This window comes from Arachis hypogaea, chromosome 12, assembly GCF_003086295.3.
Source record: "Arachis hypogaea cultivar Tifrunner chromosome 12, arahy.Tifrunner.gnm2.J5K5, whole genome shotgun sequence".
Taxonomy (NCBI): Eukaryota; Viridiplantae; Streptophyta; class Magnoliopsida; order Fabales; family Fabaceae; genus Arachis; species Arachis hypogaea.
Genome location: NC_092047.1, coordinates 34402149 through 34419880, shown reverse-complemented (window position 1 = coordinate 34419880; position 17732 = coordinate 34402149). Strand labels below are relative to the sequence as shown.

The window sequence follows — 17732 nt, the reverse complement described above, 5'->3', positions numbered from 1 at the left end:
TGTTTTTAATTTCATTTTCATTTCCATTTTGTAAAGCCTATATAAGGCATCATTTTCATATTTGTGAGGAGGCTGGCTCCACTGAGGAGCACAAGGATTTGAGAGCTTTCTTTAATTTTCTTTTCTTTGTTTTTGAGTCTTGGGTGGAGAATTGAAGGGTTCTGTTTCATTCTCCCTCTGAGATTTCTCTCTGCTTTCTTTACTGCTTAATTGAATCGAATTTTCTGTTAATTGCTCTTCATCTACTTTCTCTGCAATTTACATTTCCTTTGCAATTGTTCTTGTTGGATCTAGGAAGGCATTGAGATCTAGACTTGGTTATCTAGTCTCTTGGGTCCTGAGATCTTAATTCCAATTTTACATTCTCTGTTTATTGCTTTTCATGTTTATTTACATTTCTGTTTTGGTTCCGAATCAATCAAATCCATCTTTTACTTCTCTGCTTGTTGCAATTTAACTTTTCCTTGTTTAATTTCTGCAAATCCAATTCCCAATTCCCTTTACATTTAATGCAATTTATATTTCTTGTCATTTAAGATTCTTGCAATTTTAATTTCTTGCTCTTTAAGTTACTTGCCAATTTACATTCTGCAACTTTAAATTCATTGTCATTTACTTTCTGTTGGCTACAATTTCACACAATTCACTAAATGTCAGCCTGACTAAACTAATCACCCACTAAAATTGCTTGATCCATCAATCCCTGTGGGATCGACCTCACTCCCGTGAGTTATTATTACTTGATGCGACCCGGTGCACTTGCCGGTTAGATTTGTGTGTTTTGGGAGAAATTTTTTTCACCAAAATACTCATCAGGTGTCACTGTCTTCTTTACTTGTGAGTGATCTCTTCTTTGGTAGGCTGTATGTGATCAACGCCAGGACCGTGGTCATTGATCTCCTTTGCTACAGATTGAACGCCATTGGCTGTGGTCATCCAATCTGATGAAGGGTGAAGCTCTAGCAGTTCATTCTCTTGGCGATCGTATGCAAAACGCCACAGAAAAGGTCGAATCTTCTGGATTAGAGGATGTTGCTTCTTTGGATTCTAGCCTATACCATGGAGACCGTAATCTCCCCAGAAATTGGCTGAACTGGTGTCTCGAGAACTCCCCAACGATGTCGTGGATTAGCCGTCTGAGAGATGTATAAACATAGCTGTTGGCTTGTGCTTTCCAGTCACGTATTCACACAAACCCAAGTAAACGCGGGTGTTTCTCAGGCACGTTCGTCTTAGTATGATGAACAGAGCTGATTGTCACTGATCATCCTATTCAACATGTTGAAGACCAAGTATACATCTTAGAAATAAATCAAACACGGATCGAAGAAGAAACAGTAATACTTTTATTAATTCATAGGACTCAACAGGGCTCCTCCCCTCAACCTAGGAGGTTTAGAAACTCATACTGATGTGAAAAACAAAGTAATACACGAAAATATGCTGAATGGTGGTAAAAGATGATCGAATAACATAAATATAATCCCTTAAATACTAAACAATGACTAATAAGGGTAAAACAGTCTTTTTAGTGCTAAAATCCATTTCTGGGGCCTACTTGGTGAGTGTTTGGGCTGAGTTTTGATGAGATCCACATGTTATGAGGTCTCTGGGACGTGGAACGTCAGCTAGGGGGCCCTCTTTGGGCGTTTGGACGCTAGGCTCTGCTCTTTGGGCGCTGGACGCCTAGAAGGGGGTAGGAAGTTGGCATTGGACACCAGTTTTGGGCCTTCTAATCCGAAGAAAAGTATGCACTATTATACATTGCTGGAAAGCTCTAGAAGTAATCTTTCCATAGGCGTTAAAAACGCTCCATTTGGACTTCTGACTGCAAGAAGGTCAGATCTAGATAGCATCTGCAATGCTTCCTCTGTCTCTGAATCAGACTTCTGCTCCAGCTCCTCAATTTCAGCCAGAAATTACTTGAAATTGTAAAAAAACACATAAACTCATAGTAAAATCCAAAAATGTGAATTTAACACTAAAACGTATAAAAACTTAATAAAAACTAAAACAAATATACTAAAAACTATATGAAAATGATGTTAAAAAGGGTATAAAATATCTGCTCATCAATTACTCCCTTCAGATTTGGCTTCAGCTTCAGTAGTGATGGCCTTGCACTCTTCTCTTGGGTTTACTTCAGTGTTACTAGGAAGGGTGTTAGGAGGAGTCTCAGGGATTCTCTTACTCAGTTGACCAACTTGTAGTCTTGTACCTCCAAATTTCTGATGGAGGACCTTGTTTCAGTTATGAAACTATGAGTGGTCTTAGACAGATTGGAGAATATAGTGACTAAGTTAGAAAGGCTCTGCCTAGGAGTCTCCATATGTTCCTGAGAAGATGGGAATGGTGGCCTGTTGTTGAACCTATTCTGGGTTCTTCCACCTTAATTATTATTGAAGCCTTGTTGAGGCTTCTGTTGATCCTTCCATGAAAGGTTAGGATGATTCTTCCATGATGGATTATAGGTGTTTCCATAGGATTCTCCCATATAATTCACCTCTTCCATCATGGGTTGGTCAGGATCATAAACTTCTACTTCAGAGGAATCTTCTTGGGTGCTGCCAGCTGTAGCTTGTATTCTAGTCAAATGTTGAGAGATCATATTGACCTGTTGGGTCAAGATCTTATTATGAGCCAATATGGTATTCAGAGCGTCTACTTCAAGAACTCCTTTCTTCTAAGCTGCCCCATTGTTCACAGGGTTTTTCTCAGAGGTGTACATGAATTGGTTGTTTGCAACCATCTCAATGAGTTCTTTTACCTCTTCAGGCATTTTCTTCAAGTGGAGTGATTGATAAACCCCAATTTTTTGGTTTATCTTGTGCTTAATTTGGGGGATTTTATCACCTTTTTCCACATTTATTCAATGAAATAGCATGGTTTTGCAATTCTCCCTGAATTTGTGCTTAAGTGTGAAAACATGCTTTTTAGGCCTTAAAATAGCTAAATTCAATTGACATTAATTCCATTTGATGCCTTGATATATTTGTTGAGTGATTTCAGGTTCATAAGGCAAGTATTGGATGGAGGAAGTGAGGAGAATAGCATGCAAAGTGGGAGAACTCATGAAGAAATGAAGGAACCGCAAAGTTGTCAAGCCTGATCTCTTCGCACTCAATCGACCATAACGTGAGCTACAGAGGTCCAAATGAGGCGCTTCCAATTCCGTTGGAAAGCTAACATCCAGAGCTTCAAAATGATATAAAATTTGTAATAGTTGCTTCACGTTTAGGGATGCATGCATGCACTTTATGCGTACACATTGATGTTGCACATGGCCCACTAAAGGAGAAATCGCTGGGGGCGATTTTTGAAGCATTTTGGCCCAATCTAACTCATTTCTGATGCTATTTCATGCAAAATTCAAGCTTGGGCAAGGGGAGAGCAATTGTTTAGAGTTTTGGCATCATGTAGTTTAGTTTCTAAAGAGAGAAGCTCCCTCTTCTCTCTAGAATCAGGGTTCCTTAGGATGTTTCCATCTTAGATTTAGATTCAATTACATGTTTTCATCTTGTTTCTTTTATGAATTCTTGCTTCTACTCTTTCATTCTCATGATTTGTAGTATTAATTTCTCTTTTTGCTCTCCTTTATGATGATGAACTCATGTTGGATTTGGATTTTCTTTTAATGAGATTTAGTATTTGATGTTTCTTTATTGATGATTTGAGTTGTTGATTTACTATTCTTGCCATTAGTAGTTGATAGATTTATAATTCTTGCACATTTACCATGCTTTCCTTTATACACCCACCAAGTGTTTGACAAAATGCTTGGTTGGGTTTTAGAGTAGATTTTGAGCATTCTTGGCTTGGAAGGAGTAATTAGGCAATCTTGAGTCATGAGTACCCAATTTAGATTGGTGATCTAGAGTTGTTAGTTAATATCATTTCCAATGACTCTAATCTCTTGCTAATTTAATTAGTGAGTTGATTAGGATTTTTGACTTGATATTAACTAGTCTTGTTTGACTTTCTCTAATGGAAGATAACTTACACCTTCTTCCAACATTGGGGATGACGAAATAAGATAAATTCTTGTTAATTATTGTTATTAGTGAATAGGATGGAAAGCCTATGATCTCAATCCTTGCCATGAATGTCTCTCTTTAGTTAATTGCTTTCTTTAATTGCTTGTTTGAATTAGTTTTCTTGCCCATTTAATTTCTTACTCTTTTATAAAATCAAACCCCCTTGTTCTTCATAGTCAATAATTGACCACTTCATTGTAATTCCTTGTGAGATGACCCGAGGTTTAAATACTTCGGTTAATTCTTATTGGGGTTTGTACTTATGACAAAACCAAAGTTTAATTTGATGCGAGAGTTGTTTGTTGGTTTGGAGCTATGCTTACAACAACGAAGTTCTTATTTCTACAAGAGAAATTCTAAACCATCAATAAATTCTCACTCATCAGTGATCCACCTGCAGAGCTGTCCAATGATATTTTGGACATCTCAGACAAACCATCATAGAATATGCCTAGGATAGACCATTCTGAGAGCATGTCAGGAGGACATCTCCTGATCAGTTGCTTGTATCTTTCCCAGGCTACATAGAGGGATTCACCTTCTTTTTGTCTGAAGGTTTGAACTTCCACTCTGATTTTGCTCATCTTCTGAGGTGGAAAGAACTTGGCCAAGAAAGCATTGACCAATTTTTTTCAAGAGTCTATGCTTTCTTTAGGTTGAGAGTCTAACTATATCCTAGCTCTGTCTCTAACCGCAAAGAGAAAGAGCATAAGTCTGTAGACCTCAGGATCCACTCCATTGGTCTTAACAATGTTAAAAATTTGCAAGAATTCAGATAAGAATTGATGTGGATCTTCTAGCGGAAGTCCATGGAACTTGTAATTCTGTTGCATAAGAGATACTAACTGAGGCTTAAGCTCAAAGTTATTTGCTCTAATGACAGGTATGGAAATACTTCTTCCATAGAAATCAGAAATCGGCATAGTGTAGTCACCAAGAACCTTTCTTGCATCTCCTTCATTGTTAGGCTCGGCTGCCATGCTTTCAGCTTCTTGTTTGAAAATCTTTGTAAGATTTCCTTTGGATTGTTGTGCTTTAGCTTGCTGCAAACGCTTCTTTAAGGTCCTCTCAGGTTCAGGATCAAGATTAAAGAGAGGTTTTTTATTTCTTTTCCTACTCATAAACAAGAAAAAGAAAACCAAAAAAAGAAGAAGAAAAGAAGTCTCTATGTCACAGTATAGAGAATTCCTTGAAGAAAAAAGAAGAATGATGATAGAAGAATGAAAATAGAGAGAAGAGAAAAAGAATTCGAATAAAAGAGAAGAAGAATCTGAAAATTAAAAGTGAAAAGAGAAATAGGAAATAAAGATATTTTAATTCTAGTTTCTCTTTTTGTTTATTACTTAAAACTTGAAAACAAGAAACAAATTATGAGTTAAGATAACTAATTAATTAAAAGATTTGAAAATTAAAGTGTGATTTTAGAAAAAAGAGAGAGAAATAGAAGAGAAGTTTTCAAAAATAGAAGAAAGAGGAATTAGTTAGGAAGTTTTGAAAAAGAAGAAAGAGAAAACAAGTAACTAATTAAGAAAGATTCGAAATTAAGATAAGATAGAAAATTTGAAAAAGATTTGATTTTGAAATTTGAAACTTGAGTTTTGAAATTTGAATTTTAAAATTTGAAATTTTGAAAATTGAAATTGAATTAAGATAAGATAAGAATTTGAAATTTGAAATTTAAAATTTGAATTTAAAACAAGATAAGATAAAGATTTGAAAAAGATTTGATTTTTTAAATTTTAAAAGCAAGATAAGATAAGATAGAATCACAATTAAAAGAAAATATTTGAAAAGATTTGAAAAAGATAAGATTTTGAAATTTGATTTTTGAAACTAAGATAAGATAAGATAAGATAATGATTTTGAAATTAAAATTTGAAATCTTTTGAAATTTTCGAAAATATTGATTAAAAATAGTAAAGATTTATTTTTTTATTTTTTTATTTTTTTGATTTAATGAAGAAAGAGAAAAACAAACAAAAGACACCAAACCTAAAATTTTTAGATCTAAAACTCTAAGTTTTCGAAAATTTAAAAGAGAAACACCATAGGACACCAAACTTAAAAATTTTAAGATAAAAACAAGAAAAGAAACAAGAACAACTTGAATACCAAGAACTAACACAATGAACTTTTTGAAAATTCAAAGGAAACAAAGAACACACAAAGGACACCAAACTTAAAAATTGACACTAGACTCAAACAAAAGCCACTATTTTTGAATTTTTTTTGAAAAGAAACAAGAAAGTTCGAAACTTTAACAAGAACAAGAACAAAGACTAAAACAAAAACATAAAGATAAAAAAGAAAAACAAATATTTTTGAAATTTTTTTTCGAAAAAGAAGATAAGAGACTCAAACAAAATTAAAAACAATACCTAATCTAAGCAACAAAATAATCCGTTAGTTTGTTTAAACTCGAAGAATCCCTGGCAACGGCGCCAAAAACTTGGTGCGTAGAATTTAACTTCGCACAACTAAACCAGCAAGTGCAAAAAAGTAAAATAAAGATAACGTTTCTCAGTGGTTGTGAATTCAATGATAAGAAGATGGTTAAGGCCACGGAGATGCTTTGTTCTTCTAGATCAATCCATTTTTACTATCTACTCCAATTGTGAATGATTTCTTCTATAGCAGGCTGTATGTGATCAACGTCGGTTGAGAGGCCGCCAATTTTCCTCTAGGCTGAACACCGGGTTTAGTGTGCATCGAGTCTGAACGAGGGAGAATCTCCTGCAGTTCATCCCCTTGGTGATCCTACTCAAAATGCCACAAACAAGGTCAAATCTTCTAGATCAGAGAATGCTGCGCCTTAGTTCTAGCCTTTACCACAAAGACCCTAATCTCCCCATACCTCAGCTGAACTGATGTCTCGAGAAGTCCCCAACGAAGTCATGGATTAGCCGTCTAAGAGACGTATCCTCAAGCTAGTGGTTTAGTAATATCTGATGAAAGATGCTCACTGAACCCATGTAGAATAGAGATAACTTGTGACGGTTCAACTCATTCATAAGGTTGAAGAACGAAGATACATCTTAGGAGAGAATCAAACACGATTTGAAATAGAACAGTAGTACTTTTATTAATCCATAAAACTCAGCAGAGTTCCTAACCTTAACCTAGGAGGCTTAGTGGCTCATATTGTACAATGAAACTCGAAAATACGAAATAATGTTCTCTGCTGGTCGAAGATCCTAAAACAAGGGTGTTCTTCTTTTATATATACTAATATAATAACTAAGGATTACAGGAAATATGATAGGCTTAGGCTTGTAGTGCAAAAATCCATTTCCGGGGCTCACTTGGTGAGTGTTTGGGCTGAGCTAAGGGTGTCTCCACGTGCTATTAAGCTCCTTGGGCGTTGAACACCTGCTTGGGACACCTTTGTGGCGTTGGATGCCAGCTACTCTCTTTTGGGCGTCCAATGCCAAAAAGGGGGTAGATAGCTGGCATTGAACGCCAGTTTTGGGCCTTCATCTCCAAAGACAAGTATAGACTATTATATATTATTGGAAAGTCCTGGATTTTAGCTTTCCATAGCCGTTGAGAATGCTCCATTTGAATATCCGTAGCTCTAGAAATGCCTATTTGAATGCACGGAGGTCAGATCCTGACAGCATCTGCTACGCTTTCCTTGTCTCTGAATCAGACTTTGTCAAAACTCTAAGATTTCAGCCAGAAAATACCTGAAATCACCATAAAACACAAAAACTCATAGTAGAATTCAAAAATGTGAATTTTACACTAAAACCTATGAAAATATTGTAAAAATTAAATAAAACATAACAAAAATATATAAAAATATTGTCAAAAAGCGTATAAAATATTCGCTCATCATTTGACACTCATCTGAATACTGCTTTTATCAAATTGGATAAACTTGGAAAAAGAAAAGAAACACTGAAAAAGGAACTTTCAGAGATCGAACATAAAGAAACCTTATGATGCCAGGGCATCTTGGCTAGTTTTACTAGCAAATTTTTGTATGTTTTAGGTTAGTTTCATGCATTTTCTTAAGAAATAAGCAAGTATTTGGTTGAATATGCATCCATACCTTGATTCAAGCAAACATTGTGTATTCTAAACAAATTCATGAGAATAATGCAAGAATTGAATGATATAATGCATGATGTCTCATCTCATGATTAAGAGCAAGACTTTGATGTATTCTGTTTGTTTGGTTTTAGGTAACAAGAAGCAGTGAAAAGCCATGTTAGTGGCCATGTTAGTGCCACTAACGTGGCCATTAACGTGGAGAAGGGGAAGGCTTGCAACATTAGTGGCATAGTTAATGCCACTAATGTCTTCGAAGGTCATTCAAACCCACGTTAGTGGCCCCGTTAGTGCCACTAATGTGGGCACTAATGTGGAAGAAAGAAGAAGCCCCAACGTTAGTGGCATAGTTAATGTCACTAACGTCTTTGAAGGATATATAAGCCCATGTTAGTAGCCCCGTTAGTGCCACTAACATGGGCACTAACGTGGAAAAAGGGGGGCTTTGCAACGTTAGTGACATAGTTAATGCCACTAACGTTAGGAATGACCAGAGAAGCCCACGTTAGTGGCCCCGTTAGTGCCACTAACGTGGGCACTAACGTGGAAGAAGAGGAACTTTGCAACGTTAGTGGTATAGTTAATACCACTAATGTCTTCGAGCCATGGTATGCCCACATTAACGGCCACGTTAACACCACTAACATGGGCCATTAATGTGGAGGAAGAGATGGATTTGACGTTAATGGTGTACTTAACACCATTCACGTAATCAAGGTTAGGAAAAGCTACGTTAGTGGCCACGTTAGTGCCACTAACGGTAGGGTTAACGTAACTTAAAAAGGGTTTGGGAACGTTAGTGGTATAGTTAATACCACTAACATCTTAAAACCATAATTTTACACTTGACGTTAACTACACTAATGGCCTGACTAACGTAAAAGATACCTGACTCAAACTCTTCCTGCAAGCTGAGCTAAGCCCACTAAGATTGTAACTGCTTTAACTATACTTAAAGGTCCACATCCAGAGACAGGCAGAGCTAACTGAAGATCGGAGAAGTAGTATATATAGGGGTAGTTTAGAACTAGAAAGGAAATTAACACCTGGGGAGATCCAGGATTAGAAACACTTTGTATTTGTACTTTCTCTGTAATTCAGTTTATTTTAAAATGTACTTTTCATTTTCAATTTCCATTCTCGGAGCTGTGAACAACTAAACCCCTTTCATTGGGTTAGAGAGCTCTGTTGTAATTCAATGGATCAATTGTAGTTTTCATTCTTCTTCTTCTTTATTTTCTCTTGATTTACTTGAAAGCTTTCGATCTTCATCCAATTGAGCAATTGTCTCCAAAGAGAAATTTCTCATACTTGGATTTCCTTTGAACCTTGGAAAGGAAATGAGGAAATCATGCTAGAAATGCTTTCTCATGTTGGACTGGATTGGGGGTTGGATGGATACTGTGACATATAATCCTATAAATGCTTTGATGTAGAAAAATATGTGGTATAATCAGTGACCGTGCTTCATCTCTTTCCATGAGCAATTAGTTCAAGGAATTGGGCAATTGTTCAAGCTTAGAGAGATTGGATTGCCAAGGAATTGGAATTCAATCACCTAAGATTGCCAAGAGATCAATGAATGCATTGATTGAGGAAAGAGATGAGAATGAACTTGATCCGGAGAATGCATCTCCTAAGCCGAATGAACTCCCTATCTCTGATCTTCCCCATTCTCCTTAATTCTGCTGTTTACATTTATGCTCATCATCCCCATTCCCATTTAAATTCCTACAAGTTTACTTTCATGCAATTTATATTTTGCAATTTACTTTCTGTCATTTACATTTCTTGTTATTTACCTTCCCGCCATTTTACTTTCTGCAATTCTCAATCCAACTTTGCTTAGTTCAACTAGAAAACTTCTCTAATTAAAGTTTCTCAACCAATCAATCCCTGTGGGATTCGACCTCACTCAATTGTGAATTTTTACTTGACGACAATTTGGTATACTTGCCGAGGGAGATTTGTTGAGATACAGATTTCCATGCATCAAATTTATGGCGCCGTTGTCGGGGATTGATTTTACATTGACAATGATTAAATTAGAGGATAACTAGATTGAACATTTTCTTTTCTTTGTTGATTTGTTTCATTTCAGCATATTTACTTTTTATTTTCAACAGTTTGATTTGTTTTACCATTGCTTATTTACATTTCAGTACACTAACCCACTAACTGTTTGATCAATTGCACCACTCATCCTAACCATAATTCTCAACAAGAGTGAATCCTTCACCTACATCTTTCTAGTGTGTTTTTGATGATTGTATGACAGGTAGAAGAAGAGGAGCTTCAACCTCTTTTGAATTTGAACCTGAGAGGACCTTCCTTAGATTAAAGAGGGAAGCAAGAGGAAAGAAGGTTATTGGTGCAGAGGAAGAAGAGGAGGAGCTGGATATAAATATGGAGAATGATATGGAGAACCATCATGAGGAAGAGGTGCATAATCATGTTAGAGACTCTTATATCAATCCCAATCCTGGAAATTGTGGAAGTAGCATCCTAAAACCAACCATTCATGCTAAAAATTTTGAGTTAAAACCTCAACTCATCACCCTTGTTCAAAACAATTGTTCATTTGGAGGAAGTGCCCAGGAAAACCCCGACCAACATCTAACCACATTCGTGAGAATATGTGATACAGTGAAGTCTAATGGTGTCCATCCTAACACCAACAAATTGCTTTTGTTTCCCTTTTCTCTCAAGGACAATGCAGCAAAGTGGCTAAGATCCTTTCCTAAGGAGAGCTTGACAACTTGGGAAGAGGTGGTGAACAAATTCCTGGAAAGATTCTACCCTCCCTAAAGAGTTAACAGGTTGAGGGCTGAGGTACAAACATTCAGACAATAAGATGGTGAAACTCTCTATGAAGCATGGGAGAGATACAAGGAATTGACAAGAAAATGCCCCCCAGACATGTTCAACGAATGGGTACAGTTGCACATTTTCTATGAAGGCTTGTCATAAGAATCAAAGAAGGCTTTTGATCACTCTTCAAGAGGCCTCTCAACAAGAAGAAGATAATTGATGAGGCCATTGACATCATAGAAACTGTGACCAACAATGACTATTTTTATGCCTCTGATAGAAACTCAAACAGAGGGGTGATGGAGCTGAATCACATGGATGCATTGCTAGCTCAAAACAAGTTGATCACCAAGCAATTGGCTGACCTCACCAAGCAGATGGAAAGGAACCAAGTTGCGGTAGTCCATACTCAACTACAAGCTCAAGAATGGGTGAATGCAGAAGAAGAAGGTGATTGGGAGCAAGCAAATTATATGGAAAACTCATCAAGACAAACTTATGATCTATACTCCAAAACCTACAATCCTGGTTAGAAGAACCACCCAAACTTTGGGTGGGGAAACCAACAAAACCAGACTCAAGACCATAGACCCCAAAAGTCCAACCATTACCACAATTTCACCTACCAACATACTAACCAAAGACCATACCAAGCCCCACACAACAACTCTTTCCAGCCTTCATATCAAGCACAAAACAGCCACTCTCAATCTCCAAATTCCAACTTACCACCACCATTTGAGGATAGACTATCCCGGATTGAGGCTTTGCTTGGAGACCTATACAAGGATTTTCAGGACAACAAAGCATTTAAGAAGGAAGTGAGGTCTAGTATGAAAAACCAAGGGGATGCCATTAAGAAGCTTGAATCCCAAGTAGGACATCTTTCTCAACAAATCCCTAAATCTACTGATAGCTTTCCAAGTGACACTGAGAAAAACCCAAGAGGAGAGACCAAGAATGTGAGATGGGAAGAATGCATGGCGATTACTCTAAGAGATGAAGAGATTTTGGAGGAAGAACTTAGCAAGCCATCAGAGCATACTCAAGGAGTTCCACAGGAGAAAATGGAAGAGAAAGAGCAAGGAGTCAACCATGCACAAAGGGAGGAGCCTATGGAAAAGGAAATCCTGAAGCCATATATACCAAAGGCACCATTCCCTCAGAGAATCAAGGGTGGTGAGAAAGAGATGACATATTCTAGATTTCTAGATATATTCCAAGTCTCTTCATATCAATATCCCCATCATTAAAGCCCTTAAACAGATGCCATCATATATCAAATGCATGAAGGAGTTGTTAACCAAGAAAAGCTCATTGAAGGGTGGACAAATAGTGGTGATGAATAAAGAGTGCAGTGCACTTATCCAAAAGGAGCTACCCACAAAGAAGAAGGATCCAGGGAGTTTTCACATCCCTTGTGCTATAGGAGACACAATGATTGACAGAGGGTTGTGTGATCTTGGAGCAAGCATAAATCTAATGCCCTTATCTTTCATGAGGAAGTTGCAAATTAATAAGTTGAAATCCACAAATGTAACCCTTCAATTGGCTGAAAAGACCCAAAAATAAGTACTAGAAGTGGTCGAAAATATGCTAGTGAAGGTAGGAAAGTACTTCCTTCCCACAGATTTTGTTGTTCTCGAGATGGAAGAAAGCTATCTTCACCCAATTATTCTGGGGAGACCATTCTTGGCCACAGCCAGGGCACTCATAGATGTTGAGCAAGGAGAGTTGATATTGAGAATACATAATGAACAACTCACCTTCCATGTCTTCAAACCCTCACACAAAGCTGAACAAAGAGTTAAAAGATGAGCACAAGGAAGTGATCTTAGAGGAAACAAGCAATGAATCACAAGCAGAGCCTTTGGAGGCATCCTTGGAAGAAAAGCAAGAAGCTCAAGTGATAAAACAAATAAAGAAGTCCAAGAAGGAGCAGAAACCACAATATCTACAAGGGACAATCAACCAGAACCCTCCTGACACAAGAATCACTGAAGCACCACTTGAAGGAGAGAAGAGAATTGGGAAAAAGATACCAAGGAGATGGAGAAACAAGAAGATACCTGATAAACACCATTTTTAGGGTTTATCTTATATGGATTTTGAGGGTTTTACCAATGATCTTTCACACTTATTCATATAAAAATGCATGGTTTTGTGTTCCTTCCCCAACTTTGCTTCATGAATGAAAACATGCCTCTTTTGCATTAAATTAAATATATTTTAATCCCCCTCTATTACCATTCGATGCCGTGATCCGTCTGTTGAGTGATTTCAGAAGTTATAGAATAAAGATGGCTTAGAAGGGAGAAAGGAAGCATGCATAAATGGAAGGAACATAAAAAATGAAGCTTTGGAGTTTCGAGTAGCGACGCGTATGCGTACCTCATGCGTACGCGTGGATGTGTGCCACCAAGACCGGCGCGAGGAAGCCAAAGCCAGCGCGTTTTCATGGCTATGCCAGATTCCCAGGGACGCGCACGCACGCCTGACACATGCGCGTGGATTGTAAAAGCTCTAGGGACGCATACGCATGCTGTGTGCATACGCGTCGATGCCACACGTGACTTTTAAAGAGAAAACATGACCAGCAATTTCAGAGCAGTTACAGACCCTGTTTGGAGCAGAATTCTGGCAGGAAAAGGCATAAGAAGACCAAGGATTGAAGGCATCCACATCTATTGACTTATTTTTAGATATTTTTTAGTTGGAAGTTACATTTTTTAGAGAGAGAAACTCCAACTTCTCTCTAGCTTCTCTCTAGGGTTTAGCCTCTCAAATTTGGAATTCTCTTGTTGAACTTGGTGAGATCTGTTGTCAATTCTCTTCTACTTTGCTTCCAATTGTAGATCTAGATTCTCATACTCTCAAATTAGTTCTTGTTGTTCAAGTTACTTGTGGATCTTAGCTTTTGGATGTTGTCACTTCTATTTCCATTAATACATTGAGGTAATTCAAGTTCTTAGCCTTCAATTGTTTGATTGTTATTAATCTCTTGTAGTGGACATCTTTGAATTCAATTTCGTTCTTAGTTTTACAATGTCTCTCATCATTGCTCTCCAAGTGTTTGAAAAAATGCCAACTTTAACTATGGAGTAGACTTTCCCTACTTGGCTTGGAAGTTGAGATATTGGAGACACTGGAATTATTAATGTCTTTTGTTGATTGTCAATTAGAAATTGCTAGTTGATTTGTATGTCACTAAAGCTAGACTTCTTTAGGCTTAAGCTAGGATTTGTGAATCCAAATTGATTACTTTCACTTGACTTTCCTTAATACTAGAGATTAACTAAGTGAAGCAATAACTAATTGAGATTACAATTGATAGAAAAAATGATGATAGGAAGTCCAATTCTCACTTCTAGCCAAGGCCTTTATATAGTTTGATTTTCATTCACATTACTAGCTTGTTCTTTTCTTATATGAAACTCCAAATACCAATACACTTTCTAATCAACAATGTACATCTTGGAGCACTCCTAGGGAGAACGACTCGGGAGTCATACTCTCGATTATTGATTTTAGATTGTTTGATGAGGAATTACGTGTCGGTTTAGACTATACTACGATCGGATTCATTGATAAATTCTACACCGGCATAAAATCATTCATCAATACCTATAGAGGACTTTTCTCCAGGGGATAAAGTGATATCTATCCATTATCCATTGATCCCACCTCATCTTCCTATAATTCCATCTCAGCTACCCCAAGTATACATAATCAATAGAATCCTTTCCTTGGAGTGTGTAGAGATTCTGAAAGAAGCAAGTGGAGATAGATTCACTGTGAGGGGAGAAGACCTGAGACATTACCAACCACCCTGACAAAGGCCAACCGTCAAGCTAATGATGTTAAAGAAGCACTTCATGGGAGGCAACCCATGCTTTATATCCTTTCAGTTTGAGTTTTGATTGTAGTTAATAAAGTAGTGCTCATGATGATTGATTCTAGTTTGACAAGCATTCAATTGAATTGTTGCGTATAACGCATAGTCAGCAAGTTTGGTGTTGTGACACACCTAGGATGGTGCATAAGATTCATACTATGTACATCCTAGGAGCTTTGATCAAAATTTTCCTTGCACCACATGATCACAAACTAAGTTTGGTGTTCACCAATGTTGTATGCATAACCTATAAGGAGTCAAAGTAATTCAATCTCATGAGTAACTTTTAAATTGTTTAAGTTGGTTATTGAAATTTCAAAAAGTAGTTAGGTATATTTCATTTTTCCCGCCACCATACAAGGTTTAACTTTCGTTTTTCTTTTATTATTTTGCATAAAAAATGAAGGAAAGGATTGGAGGGAAATGATAAGACAAGACAATGAGGGAGGTTTGGCCACTTCATGAAGGACTAGGCACATGTCTTCAAATAGAGCTCCTTGGGAAGAGTTGCTATACAAGCATTGGAGGAATCAATCTGTCATAACGTCTGACCTTGGAGACCGAACCCAACGACCTCATAAAGTGGTCATCCTTGTGCTCACATCACTTCACTTATACACCATCCATTCTCACCCTCCAAAATCAATCTCTACCATTCATTTACCCACCATCTTCCAATATAAATAGCGTTCACCCATTGTAACCGAACCCAGAGCCTTCCACATTCTAATTCTCATTTCACCACAAACCATCTTCATATTTTGTGCTCTTCGGTTATCTTAATCTATTCACATTCCCATCTTTCTTTCTAATACTTAGCACTCTTGATCATCCATTTAGCTTCTCTCTTAAGCCACAACCCTTCACACCTACATCTTTTATAGCCCGGCAATCACTCATGGCAGCATCATGCTCTAGGAGACGAAAGGGAAAGGAACCGGTGGAGAATACTCCCTTTGATGAATGGAGGTTCAAGTCCGCATTCCATGAAATCCAACATGGATGGATGAAACCCAAGAAAATTTTGCCCGAGCTCACTTTTCAATTCAATGATAATGAATGTCCGGAGATTAAAGAAAAGATTGAGAGAAGAAGGTGGCTATTGCTTAGGGACCCAATCACCAATATAAAGCTATGTGAGAGGGACCGAGATTGACTTCAGCCCCAATGCCATCATGAGAGTTCTTCAACTAAGATCAAGGCCCTTTGAAGAGGCTAGCTATGAGTCAAGAATGAGCAACGACCCTGATTGTGAGGAAATTGTGAATGACATATGTGTCGTAGGAGCCGATTGGGTGAGGTACTCAAATAGAAAGCCAAGATACATCAGAAGAGGAGATCTTATTCCCGAGGCCAAGGGATGATTTGAAATCGTGAGAAGATCCATCCTTCCTGCCTCAAACAATTCGGAGGTCAACATTGCTTGAGCTACTATGGTACACTGCATAATGAGGGGTGGAGACATCAATGTCTATGAGATCATCGCTGAAGGAATCTAAGAAATCTTAGAGAAAAATGATTCGGAGGCCTAGTTGGGGTATCCAAGCACTATTCTAAGGCTGTATATAAAGGCCAAGGTGGCCTTTGAGGATGCAAACCCAATATAGTTGAAAGTTGGAAAGCCAATCACGCCTCTGCGCATGAATTATATAGCACCCGCTCAGCAGCAAAGGAGACCTCAGAGAAGGAAGATAGTGATTCAACAAGAACCTCAACAAGAAGAGCAACATACCTCAGCTACCATAGACATAAGCCACATCCAAGGAGCTCTCAAAGATTTAACAAGGCGATACATGGATGGACAAGAGCAACAAAGACATTTCCAGTTTCACTTGCTAAATCACCAAAAGGAGTTGCACAAGCAACTAATGGAGCAACAATAGGAGCACTACTCCCAACTTTCTCAAGCCATTAGCCAAGTGTCCGAAAGACAACTACATTAAGAAAAGAAAATTCAAGAACTCAACCAACGCCAAATAGCTCAAATGAAGGCATTCAATGAGTTCAATGTGCTCAATGAAGGGAGGCAAATAAATAGAGCTAACTATGACATGGACACCCAAGCAAAACTAACTTATATGGCCGGATACATGCATAATTTGCACCTAACAATCCCAAGGTATGATGCAGTATATAAGGACCTAAAAGAGCAAGAAGAAGGAAGAGCAAAGGACCACAAAGAAGCATTGAGAAAGAGGATGGAGAATGCTGGATTTTGGAAAAAGTTGACTGAAAAACAAAAGGAAAGAGGAAATGCGAGCAACCAGGAAGAAGGCCAAGAGAAGGAGAGAAACAAGAAGGGAAAGCATTCCCAAGAGTGAAAGGTGGTGGAGTTTCTTTCTCTAGTATTGAATAAAGAAAATCATGTATGAAATAGAAGATGCTTCCATTGTAGTTTAGGGATTTCAATTCAGTTTTTGCATTTAGTTTCTTTGAGTTATCTTTAAGTTGTTAGACAAGTTATGTGCATTTGCATTTTTGCATTTAGTTCTCTAGTTTATCTTTATGCTTGCTAGCCTAGTTGCTTAGGCCATTGCACCAATGCTTATGATTGTATGCCTGATTTTAAGTTCAACAAAAGAAATTATAAGAAAATATTGTGAAAAACAAGAGTGAAATCCAATGTTGAAAAATGAAATTCTAGTGTTTGTGGTGGTGTTTGTTAGCTAAGTTGGTATATCAATAAGGTTTAAGGCTAGAATATCTCTTGAGTTATAAGTTTGAAAAGCATTCTATGAGACATAGATGATCAATAAGATCCTAGAAAGAAATGAAAAAGAAAAGAAAAGAGCAAGAAATAAGGCTAGGCACCAATAGTTTGAACCTTGAGGCATGTGTCTGTGGTGTTTCTATACAAGGATTTGCTTGGATAAGTAAGTTCTTAGGAGTGCTTTATCACTTGACAACTTGGGTTAACTAACCCGGGATTGTCAACTGAA

The 17732-nt window shown here is 37.5% G+C and overlaps 2 non-coding genes across 2 annotated transcripts; one reads left to right on the top strand and one right to left on the bottom strand.

Moving 5' to 3' along the window:
* Positions 1 to 4503: 4503 nt before the first annotated feature.
* Positions 4504 to 4612, top strand: LOC112731602 (small nucleolar RNA R71). The gene has a single exon (XR_003167375.1). It is a non-coding gene; the product is annotated as a small nucleolar RNA R71 (small nucleolar RNA).
* Positions 4613 to 10904: 6292 nt separating this feature from the next.
* Positions 10905 to 11008, bottom strand: LOC112731093 (small nucleolar RNA R71). Its single transcript, XR_003166885.1, has one exon. It is a non-coding gene; the product is annotated as a small nucleolar RNA R71 (small nucleolar RNA).
* Positions 11009 to 17732: the final 6724 nt, after the last annotated feature.